The following is an 18,787-nucleotide window of genomic DNA, read 5'->3' as shown; positions in this document are numbered from 1 at the left end:
AGTGAAGGGAAAGATAGGTGAGGAAAGAGAGGTGAGGAAAGAAGAGGAAAAAGGAGGGGGAAGTGTGGTATGTCAGAGGAAAGAGAAGAGAAGAGAGGAAAGTGAGAAGAAGCTAAAATATGCAAGAGAGGAAGGAGGCTGAGGAGGAATGAGAGATGAAGAGAAGAGATGGGTAGATTGGAGAGAGGAGGAAGATAATGAGGATGGAGAGGGAAAGACAGGAGGGAAGAAAAAGAGAGTTGGGATAGCAGGAAGGGTAGAGGTTCAGAAAACATATGAGAAGAGACAGAGTGAGATAGACTGACTGAGGAGGATAAGAAGAAAGAAGGGAATGGGGGTGGAGAGAAGGGAAGAGAAAGGATGAAATGTAGGAGGAGAAGGGGGTGACGAGAATGAGTGGAGAGAATGAAAAGGACGAATGAAAGACGTGGAAAAGAGGAGGGTACTGTAGAAAGAGGGGAAGAGAGAGGAGACGAGTAGGAGGGGGAGGGGAGATGTGAAGAGGTGGAGGGAAAGAAAGGAAAGGAGAGAAGAAAGAAGGTGAAGAAGGAGGCAGGGAGGGAGGGAGGGAGGGATGGAGAAAGGGAGAGAAGTTAATGAAGGGGAGACAGAGAAATGAGATTTGAGGTGACAAAGAGGAAGGAGAGTTTGCCCTGAAAGTGAAGAAGGTTATATTTGCACGTCTGTCTGTCTTTCTGTCTTTGTGTCTGTCTGTCTGTTAGGTTGTCTTCCTTTATTTGTCTGTTGTTGTGTCTGATTTTCTGTCCTTTCTGTCTGTCTGTATTTCTTTCTTCTTTCCTGGTTAGGGAGCAATTGTTTTAGATATTAGTTAGATATATAAAGTTAATAGATGGATACTTATATATTTATTGGACGGAACTGCACAAAATCTGGAATAATTACCGAGGAGCACTAAAGGAACAAGTGATTAAATTTTGGGTGAAGGAAGGTAAAAGGTCAAGGTAAAAAAATAATGAGGGATGATGCTGACTTAGCGGAGTATGTGCTTGCTGAGTGCTGTTTGTATGTCTGTAATCCGGTGAGCAAGTAGACGGAATGATGGAGGGATGGTGAGTTGACAGAGTGACAGAGAGATGGAAAGATAGACAGCGTATAGAAAGAGAGACAGACAGATGGAGAGATAGCCAGCTCATAGGGACAGACAGAGAGATAATTTATAGAGACAGACAGATGGAGGGGTAGACAGTAAGATAGTCACACAGTTAGACAGACAGGAGAGAAGACTGAGAAAAACTAATGGATAAGGAAAGAAAGATTGGACGATAAAAATGGATCCTGAGTGGGAGAAGGAGGCAGTGGATTGAAGTGAAGAGAGAGATTTAGAGGATAAAGACGAGGTGCAGAGGAGATGAGAGTGACTTTCTCTAACCTGGGCAGCAGAAGAGAAAAATGAATGCTGGGAAAGGAAGTGGGAGAAGAGATGATGTGGAAAGGTAAGAGATGAAAAGGGTGAAGTTAAAAATGGCGTAAAAATGGATGGGAAAGAGGACAGGGGAGGCTGCAGAAGATGTGAGAAATGGCAAAAGGGAAAGAGGGAAATTATGTAGTGGGAAGAATAGGGAAGAGGTTGTGTGTGTGTGTGTGTGTGTGTGTGTGAGAGAGAGAGAGAGAGAGAGAGAAAGAGAGGTCAGATATTTCCCTCTATAAATTCCATCATTAAAAGTCGTCTCTCGTAGGATGAATAAAATCGTTTTGGGTAGGAAATATAAACCAAGAGAGATGTCATCGTACTTAAATGATTTTCCTCACATTCCTCTGGTCGCGTACTTCTGTTTAGCTATTTTGTAACTTCACGCTGTTTCTCTTCATCGTCTTCCTTCTCGGTAAAAAAATAAATAAATAACACCCTTTTCTTATTCTCCTTTTATCTTTTTTGTCTTCTCTGGTGCAACTTATTTCCTCCGTGGTAGAAAAATATCTTTCTTATTCTGTTCATCAACACGCGACTTTTTTTACATCAATCCATTCACGGTATACTCGTACAACTCCATTATTCTGTCGACCAGCTCAGTTCATCTCTTCATCCTCTCGTCACAGACACAGACTGATCCTTTCTCCCCCTCAGAACAATCCAGTGCACTCCCGTTCACCTACGCTGCACTGTTCTTCCTCCTTACCTTCACCAGTACATCCCAGTCCTCTTACTCTCACTATCATCCACCTCAACTCAAAAATTCTTCCTCCTCTCCTTACCAGCACAACTCAATATTTTATCCATCTACACCAACATAATCCACTCCATATTCTATCATGAAATAGCCGGATCCTCTCCATCAACACTGGTTTGTACTCCCTCCTCTCTTCTCCAACACGCAATTAGACCATTTCTCTCCACCATCACTCACTTCCAACCTACCCTTTCTTCTCCTGTCCTCCCTCACTTCCTTTCCCCTCCCCTCCCTCTCCTCTCCCTTCCCACTAACATCCACAGCACTCTCCCTTTCTGTGATCTTAGCGGCAGAGAAAACATTATTCTTCCCTATTAAGTGTGTTGTTCTCACCAGTAGATTCCTAACACCCTTTCCTGTTTCTGGTTTCCGTCTTAATAACATTCACAGGCTCCTGTGACTCACCTTCAGCTTAATAAAATCGTTTAGCGTTAAATGGAATAAGTATTAAAGTTTTCCCGATCATGAGAGAGCGTTAACATTTTTATACCCTGCCGTATATGGCCGGGGCGTATAGTGTTGGTCATGTACGTCGTTCCGTCCGTCCGTCCCGTTTTGCGTTTAGGCCATTTCCGAAGAAACTGTTAAGGTTACCGTCATTAATCTTCATACACAGATACATACTGGTGAGAGCATTTCAACCTTGCCAAATTTTAATGATCTTGACCTTTCGTATGACCTTGACCTCACATTTCTTGATTTTGCGTTTAGCTCATTTTCTGCATACATAGTTGCATCTTGGCATGGGCACTTTAACCATGCCAAAATTCGATGACCTTGACCTTCGGTTTGACCTTGACCTCACACTTCTTGAATTTGAACACGGCACATGTATCTGGTTCACGGTATTTTCGTCCATCCTTACATTACTAGGTTTTTATTTGCACGCCTAACCTGTAGACGACGAGAGGCCTCACATGAGTTTTATAAAATTGTGCAATGCCAGCAGGAGTAAATAGGATTACTGTTGTTGAAGGTTAGGCTAGTTATTCGTCTTGTCCTACTTTTCTTCGGGTTCTGAGCAAAATTAGTGGTGGAGGTGGTGGTGATGATGATAATGATGATGATAACTGTGGCTTTATTGTTGGTGATGATGATGATGACTGAAGATGCCTGTTGATGATGATGATGATGGTGCCTGACAAATATCATGTACCGCGTCCCACTCCTACACCCACACAAAACTAAAATGATAGCGTTAAGCTGCATGACCTTGAACTTTAACCTTAAATACTGTATTAGAGGACGTGGAAATCTCTCTCTCTCTCTCTCTCTCTCTCTCTCTCTCTCGGAACCCGAGGCCTCCCACCCATCATCTACATATTGATGGTAATTCTCCCTTCCTTATCTCCCTGGCGATTACCGCAACTCACTTTCCCTTGAGAGAGAGAGAGAGAGAGAGAAAGAAAGACAGACAGACAGACAGACAGACAGACAGAGACAGAGAGAGTATTTGTCATTCTGTACAACGGGTTTTACATAAAAAAATATTCAGCTTACAGAGTACGAGTATATTCTCTCTCTCTCTCTCTCTCTCTGTCTGTCTGTCTGTCTGTCTGTCTGTCTGTCTCTCTCTCTCTCTCTCTCTCTCTCTCTCATTCTTTTAGGTACGTGAGAGCGGTGCGTGGTTACACTGAATTTCTTGCTTTATTTCATTATTGCTACAGAATGATGGGTTTAATTACTTCAGACCAGACTCTTTTATGTCACTTCAATTTTGACTTATTCTTCCAACAACTCTGATTCTCCATTCCACCTAACGCCAGACGATTTTGTTCAGCTGAGAGTGAGTCATAAGAGCCCAAAACAGTTAATCAGACACCCTTGTCAAAAGTGAAGGAAGGCATGCGCTTTCTCTCAGTGTGTGTGTGTTTAACCTACATTGTGCTGAACCGTGGCTGAGCTCGTGACTAACCCTCCTCTAGGCAGCTGCGTTAAGAGAGAGAGAGAGAGAGAAAGGCAGGGATGTGTTTGGGGGGGAGGTGCGTGCGTGCGCTGATTATAAATGTGGTGTCATCCTTAATCATTATCATACCTGTCCCTGGCACCTGGACGATACGGGTGTTCAATGTATCTTACGGACTCCCCGAACAATTGTCACAATTTAATGTGATCTCTGCATCCTGTACTAATTTCCTTTTATGTTATGCCTTCTTTTTCGTTTTACTCTTGCTGTTTCAAGGAATTTTCATGAACTCCGGGAAGATTTTTCGAAATGAAGAGGGTTGATGGAGCCTTTAATTAAGTGTTCGCTGCAAGAGGTCTCTCCCAAGGCTTAAGAAAGTCGTTTAGTGGTAGCAATGACACTGAAATAAACCATATACCCGGATTGAAGGAACTCGTATATCATCAGGTCCGTGGAACACAAGCAACATCAGTTAGTGTCTTGTGCACATGGCAAAATTAGTTCTCCATACGGTGCCGGAGAGGGACGCCTTCATGTAGTTGCACCAGTGTGATGATGGTGGAGCTACCCAGGTATAGAAACCTCCTTCAGTCCCCTCCCTATCCCCACAAAGGAGGACGGTGGACTGGGGAGGCATGACATATTTGGCCTGCAGTCTACCAGGTTCACGCCCAGATGAACTTGGGGTTACGACTGCCATTACTATCTCTCTGTCTAGTTGCACATCTAAACCCTTTGCTAGAATGGTCTTTTTTAATTATTATTATGATCAGGCTTTCAGCAGACGATTGAAGTTCAGAAGGAGCTATAGTTGTGAAGAGGATAATCTAAGTTGTGTCTTTATTTCTTCAGTTCAAAAGTGTTCTGTAAGCTGAATGACATTACATGGAGATAACACAGATATAATGAGAATTGTGACCTCGTACTGAAGGGATTACTATATAGTAGGAGAAGCATGCAAGACGAACTGGCCTTTGGTTCCTTTTTCCTTATATAAAAAGATAGTTAATTCAAATATTTCTCAACATTTTAGCCTTCTTTTTCTCTAATCTTGGGACTGAACACATCCTTGGCAGACGAGAGGCCACCTTGAGGCTAAATATAATCGCCTGGCGGTAGCAGGAACAGAATTTAAAAAAATGGTAGTTAGAAGGTTGGACGATGTAGGGTCACTCATAAGCTGAATGATATTGTCTAGGAATGGCGGAAATTAAATAAACGAGGATCTTGCGTCGTCTTGAAGAGAGTTACTGGGATCTGTTATTTTACCGACTAAACACAAGACTCCAGCTGAATAAAATCGTCTGGTGGTATCTAGAATTTAACAATAAACATTTGTGGAAGCCAGACAAATAAAATCGTCCAGCAGTGGCAAGAATATAGGAGTAAATATTTGCGATCAGTCGAATGAAATCGTCTAGAAGCAGGAAGAATATAGTAAGTAACCAATTGTCGATGCCAGCCGAATAAAAATCGTCTGTCAGTCCCAAGAATATAAGAGTAAATATTTGTACAAGCCTGCTGAATAAAATCGTCAGCCAGTGGCAAGAATATAAGCGTAAACATGTGTACAAGTCAGCCGAATAAAACCATCTAGCAAGAATATGAGTAAGTTAGCAAGAATATGATTAACCACATTTCAAGCCTGCTAATTAAAAGCATCTAGCAGGGCATGAGTAAATAAATATTTGTGTAGTTGTGAGAGAGTTACGTCCTCAACACAGTCTCATTTACAAGGCGTCCCTCTGTATTACTGTTGGTCTTGACGATAATGTCATTCACTGTACAAGTTACTCTCGTGTGATTCTCCGTTGAGTTACTAAGTTGTTGAGCAGTTGCATAATTTGAGGCAGGCCCGTGGTGAGGCTAAGTTAGGGCAGAAATGTGGATTGACAGTGGATGGAAATGGGAGGATAGGAAGATGAGTGGCTTGAACTAAGTGTGGAGAGAAGGGGACTGGAGGGAAGGGGAGTGGACAGGGAGAGGAGTGGATAAGAAGAAATGTGGGTAGGAAGATGTGTGGATAGGAAGAGGACTAAATCGCAGTGGATAAGAAGTGGATTAGGGTGGAGAAGGAATGAATGGGAAGAGAAAGAGCTCTGAAGAGGAGTAAGGGAAAATGCAAGGAAATGAAAATAAGTTGTGAGATGTGTGCAAAGGATGACGAAGAGTGTTTGGATTGACAAGTGGGATCCTTCAAGAGAGAGAGAGAGAGAGAGAGAGGGTACAAAAGTGAAAGGTATATGAAGAAAGGTTGGATTGGCAGAGGGAAGTCGAGGAAATTTTTACGAAGCGAAATTAACTTTTGGGGAAGAGTAAGAATCACTTGATCAATGACTGAGAAAGGTCCATTCCCCTCTTCTTAACCCTTTTAGCCCATGGACATCGTTTATATTTGTTTAGCCATCTCCAAACGACTTTTATTTTTATTTTCATTTTTTTTTAAAGTTTTGAAGAGGCATTTCTAACTGCGTCCTTCAGCGACTTTTTGCTGCCACGTTGCTCCTGGAAACTGAATAAAAATTAGTGTCTGGTACCATGAATACCATAAATAAATATATAAATAACTATAAACTACCAATGACGTTCTCGAGCGGACGGGTGAAGCTGTGATTGCCCTAGTAAGAGGAAGAGGAAGAACTAAAAGAACAAGAACAAGAACAGGAAGAAGAAGGAGAGTAGGAAGATGGCTGTGTGGGTAAGACGTGTATCAGATTCTTCTAAGTAGCACATTAGACTCAGATCACCCTCACACTCACGTACGCAATCCACTTGTACCTCACCTGCATTTACACATAAACACGTTCACATTTCCGCCAGACGCACACGTGGGCGTGCGTGGGGAGCGTGTGTGTATGCGTGCTGTGGTGTGTGTGTGTGTGTGTGTGTGTGTGTGTGTGTGTGTGTGTGTGTGTGTGTGTGTGTGTGTGTGTGTGTGTGTCGGTGAATGTGGACTAGGATATTATGTGTAGCTTGTCTGTTACATGAGAGATAAACAGTCCATCATCATCATCATCATCATCATCATCATCATTGGGTTATGTAAGTCGACTGCACGACAAAAGTCTCTGCAAGATTTTTCCGTTCCGACATTTTACACACAATATACAGTTTACTAATACATAACAATAAAGTACATGCAAGTGCTTACAAACATATACTCAAAGGAACACTCACACACACACACACACACACACACACACACACACACACACACACACACACACACACACACACACACACACACACACACACACACGTCATGCCTCGTGTCGCAATGTTGTGGGGGTCCGGGTAGTGGGCAAAAGAGGGGATGTGGGGGGGGGGGAAGAGAGGGGCGTCGGTGGGGAGGAAGGCTTAAAGAAAGAAAAAACCTGGAGTAAGAATAACAGTGGAGAATATGTAGGTGGAAAAGGGTGGCTTAGGAAGTGGTTTGACGGGAGTGAGGAGGCTTAGAGAAGAGTAGGGAGTGAATGAGAGAAAAAGAAAAGAAAAGAGTGAGACGTCTTGGAAAGGAGTAAGAAATAGAGGACGTGGGTTGTGTAACAGTGGATTTGCATTATGAAGCAGGTTGGGACTTGAGGTAGAAGGTAAAGTAGAGCTTAGGTAAGGGTGAAAAGGAAGAGAGAGAGAGAGAGAGAGAGAGAGAGAGAGAGAGAGAGAGAGAGAGAGAGAGAGAGAGAGAGAGGTGGAAGTAAAAAGTGTAAGATTAGAGAGGGAACATGTCTTGGATTGGCTTGAGGAAGAGGTGGTAGAGAAACTTGGAAGTATTTTTGTCGTGGCGAGGCAGGATAAACTCCGGGATTAGGCGTCTGGCCACAAATATATAGATTGACAGATAGGGGGATAGATATAGACAGATGGGAAATAGATAGATTACAGATGATGATGTTTAGAGAGATGGAGACAGATAATGGAAGAACGACACTGATTGGTAAATAGACATAAACAGATAGATAGAATAATAAATAAACTGATAAATAGATAGATGGATAAATAGATAGATAGATGAATAGACTGATTTATATATACTGGACAGTAGATACATTGAAACAGATAGGCGGACTAGCAAACGTTCATCCTCCCACTGCCACTCCATTCCTCTCTCTCTCTCTCTCTCATTCCGAATCTCCTTTTTAGTTCATAATTTTTCTCCTGTCCTTTATTGCCATATACGCAGTCATTCAAAATCTCCAGCCTCACGCACCCACACATCACCTTGACCTAACACACACACACACACACACACACACACACACACACACACACACACACACACACACACACACACACACACACACACACACACACACACACACACACACACACACACACACACACACACACGAAACAATGCTATCACTGACCTAATTACTCAGAACTTTAAAGCTCAGTGTGTATACATGAAAAGAAACACAATTACAAACACACACACACACACACACACACACACACACACACACACACACACACACACACACACACACACACACACACACACACACACACACACACAAGGCCGGTGAGTGTTGATTTAATGATGTAGAGGCTGTGATGGACACGAAAGGTATGTGTGTGTGTGTGTGTGTGTGTGTGTGTGTGTGCAAGAGAGAGAGAGAGAGAGAGAGGGACCATAAATAAAGTGCAACAGAAAAACTGTTGCTTGTTTTTTTCTTTGAGTGTGTCTGCATACAGCTGTTTGTTTGTTTGTTTGTTTGTGTGTGTGTGTGTGTGTGTGTGTGTGTGTGTGTGTGTGTGTGTGTGTGTGTTATACATTCTGATAAGTGTGCTTGTGTGTTTGGTTGTGTATATGTATGCTTCTATACATGTATGGATGTGTGTATGTCTGCATGTACGAATGTATTTAGATATGTATGTTGGGGTGTACGTATATTAATGAACGTGGTGAATACATCTTGGAGTGTGTGTGTGTGTGTGTGTGTGTGTGTGTGTGTGTGTGTGTGTGTGTGTGTGTGTGTGTGTGTGTGTGTGTGTGTGTGTGTGTACATGTAAGTAATGGAGTTTGTGTGTACGCTTTCAGTATACCACTACCCCTCTATGAGTTAATGGATTTGGCCAGTACAGAAGGACAGATATTTTTACATATGAACAAAAAAAAAGGAAAAAATCTCTATATACCATTGGGCGAGCCGCAGTGGATAGGGATTCTGGATGCAAGGACAGAATTATATATGATGGGATAGACTGGGGTAGGATAGATTTTTATGGCTAGATTAGGGTAGGATTTAACAGAATGGATTGGGACAGTGTAATGGAAAGTGGTAGTATGGAATAGAAGGGGATGGGATAGCATTTTATGGATAGGGATGGATTTGAGTTGGATGAAGTGGACTGTATTCGGTGTTGTTAATAAGGGTACGTTAAGTCAATTGTGAATTGAATGGGAAAGGATAGTTATATGTGCAGGAGTAAGCTTGCTAAGATGGAATAGTAAGGGATGACGTAATGAAATAAGATGTTTATGAATAGGGAGAGGGTAGGTTAGAGATAGTGTGGCATGGTATAGGATAGGGTATGATAGACAGGGATAGGTTAGGTTTGGATGAGATAGAATGGGGATGAGGTTTAGTGGACCTGGATAGACGTGTGGATTGAAATAGGCTAAGCTTGGATAAAAATAGCCTTGGAAGAAATAGGATGGGAGAAGATCGACTTAACTGATAAACATAGACTGGGTTAGGCATATAAGGAAAGGAGTTGAAAAGGAGCAAAAAGGGTTACGAATAAAGAAGGATAACACAGGACAGAAGCAGACACAAACAGGATGAAAATGCCTAGAAAAGGAACAGAAATGGACAGAAAGGGACGGGAAGAGAGTTTGGTACATGTTCGTGATTAGCTGTGCATGACGGGGCAGTGGATTAAAGGAAAAAAATACACACATTTGGTCACGCGAGTTTGTATTATCTGAGACAGGTGTGCATGAATATTCCTCTTATTTCCTTATTTTTTGTGTATAATTACCTTTTTTGTATTCAAGTCTTTTCTCACCTTTCAGATTTTTATTTTTCGTGTCATGGTCGTCTTGTTGTTTTGTTTTGTTTTTATCGTTATTGTTGGGGGTTGCTTTTGTGCATTTTTTTTATCCGTCTTTTCTCTATGTTTTCCCTACGGACATATTTTTTCCTTCCATCATTTATTCATTTTTTCATTCATTCATTCAGTTCATTCATGCATGGTACGGTTTTATTTTTTCTTTCTTCCTTTTTATTCAGTTGGTTATTATGTTTGCTTTATGCCTTGCCTCTGCCATTTTGGGGTTCTTTCATTCTCTCTTTTTCATTCCCTTTTCTTTCTTTTTATCAGTCTTTATTTACCTGTTATCTACTTTTTTCCGTTTTTTTCCGTTCAGTTCTCTTCTACCCTCCCTTCTTCTTCTTCTTTTTTTTTTTTCTCACACTCGTCATCATCACCCTATTTTCCCGTATTATAAATGAAGGAAGCAGGATTCAGAAACAATAAGAGGATAACACATAAGCACTATTTTTTATGCATACACACTTACAGATATTAAATTCCAGACCAGTATACTTACTCACATATACCTCCATAAAAACACATCAATTTTTATACTTGCATATTTAATTTCATACCAGTATACCTGCTTATCTATACTTACCGGTACTTATACATTCTTCTTGTTATTTACACACCAATACACCTTCTTACATACACTTACACATTTTTCTTACGTATCCTTAATTAAATACATCTTCAAGAGTGATGACTAAGGTTAACCCCCTCATTTCTCAGACGCCATTTCTATCTTAAGACGTTTTATTTCTGCTTAAGGAAGATAATCGGGCTGGAGGGGTTAGATAGAGCCATAGTTAATCTCTTGAGTACTTTTGGTGAATAAAATCGTCTCAAAATCGTCTTTAAGGTAGTTTGACATGAATAAAGAAGACGTCATCGCAGTGAATGGCTTAGCTTTATGGCTCCTATGGCTCCCTCTTACCTAAAATCACCTGGTTTTTGTTACAGTATTGGGCCAGTATTGTCGTGGGGTAAGGAGGCTCCCTAGCACCTCTTCCTTAGCGATTTACTTCCCAGACTACTCCTCCCCCGGTTTGCTTCTTATGTCTTTTCGTTATCGACGTAGATTCCATGAAGAACACACAAGAATATACTAACGGAGCAGAATCAGAAATAAATCGGTAAGGAAGAGGTGTTAGTAAGCTTCCTAACCATTCGAGAATACCACTCTTAGAGTTGTCCCGACCTTGAGAGGGTTAAGAGTTTCAGCTTTAACACTTAGGTTTCTTTTTCTTCGTCATCTTCCTCTTCTTTTTCTTCTTCTTCCTCTTCTTTTTCTTCGTCTTCCTCTTCTTCTTCTTTCTTCCTTTTCTTCTTCTTGCTTTATTCTTAGGTTAATAAAATCTCACCAAACTTGAGCTGGTTATGAGAGATTACATAAAAAGCAAGTTGATGAGAGAGAGAGAGAGAGAGAGAGAGAGAGAGAGACAGACAGACAGACAGACAGAAAGACAGACAGACAGAGACAGAGACAGAGAGACAGAGAGAGTAGATGAGGGAGGGCAGCTTGACAGGAAGGGAGGGTGGGGGTTGAGTGATGGCTGCAGGGATTAGGCGAGATTTTTATGTCCTGTCGCTCTGGATGAAGTCTGGATTAGGCGTCGGGCCAATAGATAGACTGATAGACGACTAGATAGATAAACAGGTAGATGGTTAGTTAGACGGAAAAATGATATAAAGGTAGACAGACTGATAGATGGACCGATAGATGAATAGAGAGATGGATGATTTGTTAGACAGAGATAAAAAGAAAAGTCGATAGATAGATAGATAGGTAGAGATAAACGGATAAAGGTAGATAAATGGATAAAAATTAAAGTTAAATACATAAGGATATATAACGAGATTGCCAAACCAGTATGTTAACTAGTACAGAATAAATTGATAGAAATAATCTTACATTGATAAATATATGGAGAGAGAGAGAGAGAGAGAGAGAGAGAGAGAGAGAGAGAGAGAAATAAAAAAGAAATACAGGAAACGATATTTTTTCCCGTAAATCATTAAAAAGTCTCCGGTTTTTGTGTACCATATTTCACTACCTTTTTGTTTATTTTTTTCTTACTCGCTCGACGGGAAACTATTTTTATTCGCTCTGGTCATGTTATATATTTTAATTTTGCTCTTTAATTCCTACCTTGAACTATATTTTACCTCTGCCGAGAATTTTAATGGTGTAAATGGACGAGTGACCCATTTTCGCCGGGCACTTTGTTGATAGTTGTGTGTGTGTGTGTGTGTGTGTGTGTGTGTGTGTGTGTGTGTGTGTGTGTGTGTGTGTGTGTGTGTGTGTGTGTGTGTGTGTTTTCATGTCGTTTAACCCTACCCATCTCTAGCTTACGTCCATATTATTGCATTTTCGCTACTACCAGACGATTTTGTTCCTTCTAGTAAGGACCTCATCCATTAAAGTAGAAAGGGAAGGGTATTTTTAACTCCTCCATTTCGAAAAGACTTAAGTAATCGGAACAGAATCGTCTGGAGGTAGCTGGAAAAAAAAATCTTATGGTATAGAGGTTAAAATGTAGGCAGGCTGGGTTGTAATGATGATGATGATGATGATGATTGTAATAATAATGATAATTGTGGTGATGATAATGTATTTGTGATAATGATATTGAAGTTAATATTAATGATGGTAGTTATTGCTCATGATTTTTTTTTTTTTTTTTTTTTTTACGTGTCCGACTCTGGGCAAAGGCTCAGGGCCTGTTTCTTGGGGGCAGTGGCCCATCCCAAGGCCCAGTAGTCCTCCTACAACTCCACATGTCACCATGTTGATGTTATAATTGATGTTGATTGATAATGCTGGTATTCACACTTACGTACATCTTTAAGTTCATCCTGGCTTCCTTCTATTTCCATCTCTTCGTAAGCACCAAGGTTATGAACGCCAAAAAATACTGATTAAGTTCTTTCCACGCCCACGCCCTCCCACACCTTCTCTCGCCACCTGGAATAAGCCTTCCATTTACACCTTCTTACACTCTTACGCCTTTTTTTTACACCCATTAGCTCGCTGTCTTCCACGTTTAGGCACGTATATGCTTCCAGATTTGCACTTATTTCACTCCTTCACACTTGCACTAAATTGCGTTCACATGCCTACACACACACACACACACACACACACACACACACACACACACACACACACACACACACACTCATATCCACATCCTGTCCTATCCTCTTTATGCTGTAGACTCCCACATAAGCTCCCTCCTTGGTGGCTGTTGTATGCCATGGTGGTAGTTGTGGTAGTTGTGTTATTTATGGTATTGTGGTATTGTTATAGTTATGGTTGTGGTAGTTGCTGTCGTCGTAGAAGTGGTAGTTGTGATAGTTGTTATAGGTATGCTTGTGGTAGTTGCTCTAGTGGTAAAAGTGGTAGTTGTGGTAGTTGTGCTGGTTGGTGTTACAGTAAGAGGAGGTTGTGGTAGGAGGTAGTTACAGTGCTTTAGTTCATAGCAGTGTTAGTGTAGGATAGGTAGGTAGGTAGAGAGAGAGAGAGAGAGAGAGAATATATAGCTAGGGGATAGTGTATAAATAAAAGATAAACGAATGTAAGGATAGGGAGAGGAAGAAGGGGAAAGAAAGAGGAAGAATGTAACTATGAAATTGAGAGGAGAAAATATAAGGAACAAAGGAGGAGTGATGATATAAAGGAAATAAAAGATGCATAGTAAAGGAAGGAGAGGGATAGGAGCTGATTAAAGGGGAAGAGTAGGATAGGAAAATTTGACAGGAACGAGGCAAGAAAGAGAAAGGAAGAAAAAGGAGGGACGAAGGAAGGAAGGAAGGAATGAAAGGAAGAAAGGACGGAAGGAAAGGAAGGAAGGATGGAAGGAAGGAAGGAAGGGGTATGAAAGGAACGAAAGATGGACAGAAACAGGAAGGACATAATGGATGAAACATGGAAGTGGAGATAAAAAGAAGGTTTGTAGGAAAAAGGGAAAGAAGAAGTACAAAGGAGTACAAAAGACAGCAGACAGCAATATATCTAGTGGTACTCTTGAGGCTATTTGTTATGACTAAGAGAGCTTGTCTGTTAGGTTAATAAAAAAAGAAAAAAAGATAGCAGAGCAGAGAGGTGGATGAAGGAGAAGGAAGGGGATGAAAAGAGACAACAGGAATGGAAGATGGGAGGATATAAAAAGAAATTAGAGATAAAGAACGAAAGAATTTTAAGAATATCTTCCGTCTCCTCATCTTTCCTCTACTTCTCCATTCTTCCTTATTTTCTTTCTTCCTCCCTCCTTCTTTCTCCTTCCCCTCCTCTCCTTCCTCTCCTTTCCTGCCTCCTCGTCTCCTTTCCAAATCCCTTCAGTTCACTAAGCTTGCCATACACTGCTTCCTGTTTACCTTATCGTCTCTCTCTCTCTCTCTCTCTCTCTCTCTCTCTCTCTCTCTCTCTCTCTCTCTCTCTCTCTGTCCTCCCACACGCTTTATTCTTTTCCCCTCCTTCATCTGCATAATCCGTCTTTCAATTCTTCCTTCCTTCCTTCCTGTACTCTCCTTCCTCGTTTCCCCTTCCCTTTGTTCACTTTATTGATTTCTCTGTCTGTCTGTCCTTCTATATTTATATGTCTCTCCATCTGTCTGTTTATCCATCCATCTGTCTATCTGTCTTAACTATCCGTCTATCTGACTAACTCATATTATCTCTCTTTGTCTGTATCTCTGTCTGTCTGCCGGTCCACAGATGCCTGTTTGTCTGTTGGCCCACATATCACTGTCTGTCGATCTGTCTCTTATGTGTTTTATATCTGTCTTTTTTCCTCTTTCCTTACCCCAGATTCCTTTTTTTTTTTTTTCATACACCCTGCCTTACCCTGCCTCACTGTGCCTCTCCTTCCCTCGCCCTGCCTCACTAGTGCCTGTCCAGCACCAACTCTCCTTATTTACTCCTGCTTTCTCGTTGACCCTCTTCCTTCCTTTCCTCCTTCCCTCCTCGCCGTCCTTCCTTCCTTTCCTCCTTCCTTCCTGTCCGTCCTTCCTTCCTTCCACTCCTATTTTCCCTTTCAACCAGTTCCTTCTTTCCAGTCTTCCGTCCTTCCTTCCTTTCTTCAGTGCTTCCCTCTTCCTTCCTTCCCTTCGTTTTTCCCTGCAGCCTTTTACCTTTCCTTCCTTTCTACCTGTCTTATTGCTTTATTGTTCTTATTTTCACTGCGTAAAATTAAACACCATTGTCGTAATTTTCCCTGTTACAAACGTCCTTGAAAAAACTATTCGGTCTATTGCTGTTTCTTTTCCATTGTCCTAGTGTTTCATTCTTTTTTTTCCCCTTCACACTTCTTTCTGTTTTCCTTCCCTCTTTTTCTTCCTTTTTACTTCATTTCTTTCCTCTTATTCCCGGGCTTCATCTCCCTCATTTCCTCTCTCCCTTCCTCCCACCTCCTGTCTACCTTCCTCCCACTTCCTTCGCCCATTTCTTTCGCCTTCCATTCCCTCCGTCACTTTCATTCTTATCACCCTTTTTTTTTTCCCCAATATCTTGCTCTTTTTTTCCTATTCTCCTTCTCTTTCTCTCCAATACTCTCCCCCATCTCTCTCACATTTCTTCTTCTCCCCATTTCCCTTCCTTCCTCCCTGCTTTTCTGTTTCTTTTTCGCTCCTTCTTTCTCACTCATTCCCTTCCTTCTTCCCTCCCACGATCCCCCTCTTTCCTTCTCTCCCACTTACCCCCTCCATTCCTCTCATTCCGTTTTGTCTCCTTCCTTTCTACCCATTCCGTTTTGTCTCCTTCCTTTCTTCCCATTCCCTCCTTCCTTCCCTCCCATTCTGTCCTTCTTTCCCTCCCATTCCTTCATTCCTTCCCTCCCATCCCCTTCTTCCTCCCTCATACTCTCACTCTTCTCTTCCATTCCTTTTTCCTCTCCTTCCCTCCCTTCTTACCTCCCATTTTCCCCTCCTATCCCATCACCTTTACTTACACTCTGACCCCAAATAGCCCTGTGCCCTTTTTCATTCACCTCTCTCTCTCTCTCTCTCTCTCTCTCTCTCTCTCCTTGTCACTCTTCCCCTCTCCCTCCCTCCCACCCTCCCGCCCTCCTTCCTTCCATCCTTCCTTCCTTCCTTCCTTCCTTCCTTCCTTCCTTCCTTCCCTATTGGCCGCCTCCCTCAATGCTCGCCTTGGTCTTTTGAGTACGTATTGCCTCCTTTACCTGCCTCGCTCCCCCCTCCCTACCTGCCTCACTCTCCCCCTTCCTACCTGCCTCACATCCCCTTCCCTACCTGCCCCAATCCCTCCTCCTTACCTGCCTCACTGCCCCCTCCCAACCGGCATCACTTCCCCCTCCTAACCTGCCTCACTCCCCCTTCCAACCTGCCTCATTCCCCCCTCCTTACCTGCCTCACTCCCCCCTCCCAACCTGCCTCACTCTCCCCTCCCTAACTGTCTCACTCTCCCCCTTCTTACCTGTCTCACATCCCCTCCCAATCTGCCTCATTCCCCCCTTCCTACCTGTCTCATTGCCCCCTCCCTACCTGCCTCACTCTTCCCCTTCCTACCAGCCTGCCTACCCCCTGCGCTTCCTCTCACTTTAGCCGTCCCTTTCACCCTTTCTCCCTTTGTTCCTACCTACATCCCTCCCTCCCTCCTTCCCTCTTTGCATCTCTCCTTACCTGCTTTAATTACTCTTCTTCTTCCCTCCATTCCTCTTCACATCCCTTCCGGCCATCATACTTCTCTTCCATCCCCATTTACTTCCCGTGTCTCTATTTTTACCCTTTTCTTCATGCTTCATCTCATTCTGTCCATTCCTGCCACCATCCTTTCCTGTTTCCATTCCTCTCCTCCTCCATCCTTCTCATCCTTTCTTTCATCTATTTAACACGCCTTCCTGTCACCATGCTTATCCTCCCATCCTTCCTTCCTTTTCCTTTAGGTTCATCCATCCCTCTTTCCTTCCATTCCTACCCCTTGACCTCTCCTTTTCCATCCTTCCCTGTCTTCATCCCTTTCTTCTTCCCTAACTTACTTTCCTGCTTCCCCCCGTCCCTGCCTCTCTTTCTGCCTCCCTCTTGCATCCCTCTCTGCCTCTTTCCCTGCCTCCCTCCCTGCCTCCCTCCTGCCCCTCTTCTTGCCTCCTTCCTGCCTCCCTCCCTCCTGCCTCCCTCCCTGCCACTACGTACCTGTCCCACTCCCAATTTGTCTTCTGCCTGGTGTACAATGTGTTCACTTGTCCTTTTTCTTCCTCCTCCCCTTTCCTTCTCTCCCCACTTCCTTCCTTACTTTCATTTCTTTCTCCTTCTTTTCCTGCCTTCCCAACTTTACATCTATCAGCTCGATTTTTTTAATCTATCCACATCCACGAGTACCTTATTTCTTTTCTACCTTCCAACCTCCCTGTCTCCCTCCGTCCCTCGCTACCTCCCTCTCTCTCCTTCCTTACTCCTTCTCTTCCTCCATGCCTCCCACTACTACCTCCTTCTTGCCTCCCTTCCTCCCTTCCTCACTCCCTCCCTCCCTTCCTCTCTTTCTTCCTCCCTCTCTCACTCCTTGTCTCCTTTTCTCATTCCTGCTTCACTCTTTCACCTCCCTGCCTCTCTCATTCAGCTCTGTGCCCCCCCCCCTCTCTCTCTCTCTCTCTCTCTCTCTCTCTACCCTATTTCATTCTCTCTTTCTTGCCTCTGTCACAATTTGTCAACTCTCCACTTCCTTCTGTCCCTCCCTCCCTCCCTCTTACTCTCCCTCATTCCTCACCTTCCTGTCTCCCTCCCCACCCCCTTCCCTCCATCTCTCCTCCCCCACTTGCATGCCTTTATCTGTGTCCATATATCTCCCTTTCTGCCTACCTTTTGCTCCACGTGTCTACCTCCCTTCCTCCTTCACTGCTTACCTCCCTAGTGCTTGCCTTTCTCCCTCCCTACCCCCCTCCCTGCATACCTTGCGTACCATTCTCCCTCCCTCCTTTCCTTTCTACATACCTTCCTCCCTGTCTCCTTCTCTCCCTTCTCTCCCACCTTCGTCCCTGCCTACCTGCTTTCCTCCCTTTGTTCCTCTCTCCCTCCCTCCAGCCTTCTCCTCCTGTCTTCTTACTTTCCTCCTCTTGTTCCTCCCTCCCTCTAGCCTTCTCTTCCTGTCTTTCTCCTTTCCTTCGTCCCTTCCTGCAAAACTTCATCCCATTTACCGTTGTCCCTACCTTCCTCCCTCCCTCCCTTCCTATATTGCTCCCTCCGGTACCTCTCTTCATCCCACTCTGCATACCTTCCGCTCTCCCTCCCTCCCTCCCTCCCTCCCTGCCTGCCTTGCTTCGTACCTCCCTCCCTCGCTATCTCTCTCCCTTCGTAATTCATTCCCTCACTTTTTATCTCCCTCCCTCCCTCCCTGCCTCCTTCCTTCTTTACCTGTCTCCTTTCCTCACTCCGTCTCTGTTTACATTCCTTTCTAGCTCCCCTCCCATCTCTCTCTCCCTTCCTGCCCACCTCCCTTCTTCCCTCCCTTACTCTCTCTCTCTCTTCCTGCCTGCATGCCTGCCTCCCTCACAGCAACAGGGCGTGAGGCAAAGCTGAGCGCCAGACAGGAGGCAGGGAGGCAGGCAGAAGAGGTAGGCAGCGAGGGGGAGGCAGCCAGACACCAGCACTTTAGTATTAAAGGCGACACACTCTCACCATACCCCAGCAACCCCAC

This window comes from Coenobita brevimanus, chromosome 54, assembly GCF_032717465.1.
Source record: "Coenobita brevimanus isolate Jiangsu-jjx chromosome 54, ASM3271746v2, whole genome shotgun sequence".
Lineage (NCBI taxonomy): Eukaryota > Metazoa > Arthropoda > Malacostraca > Decapoda > Coenobitidae > Coenobita > Coenobita brevimanus.
This window is presented reverse-complemented; position numbering follows the sequence as displayed.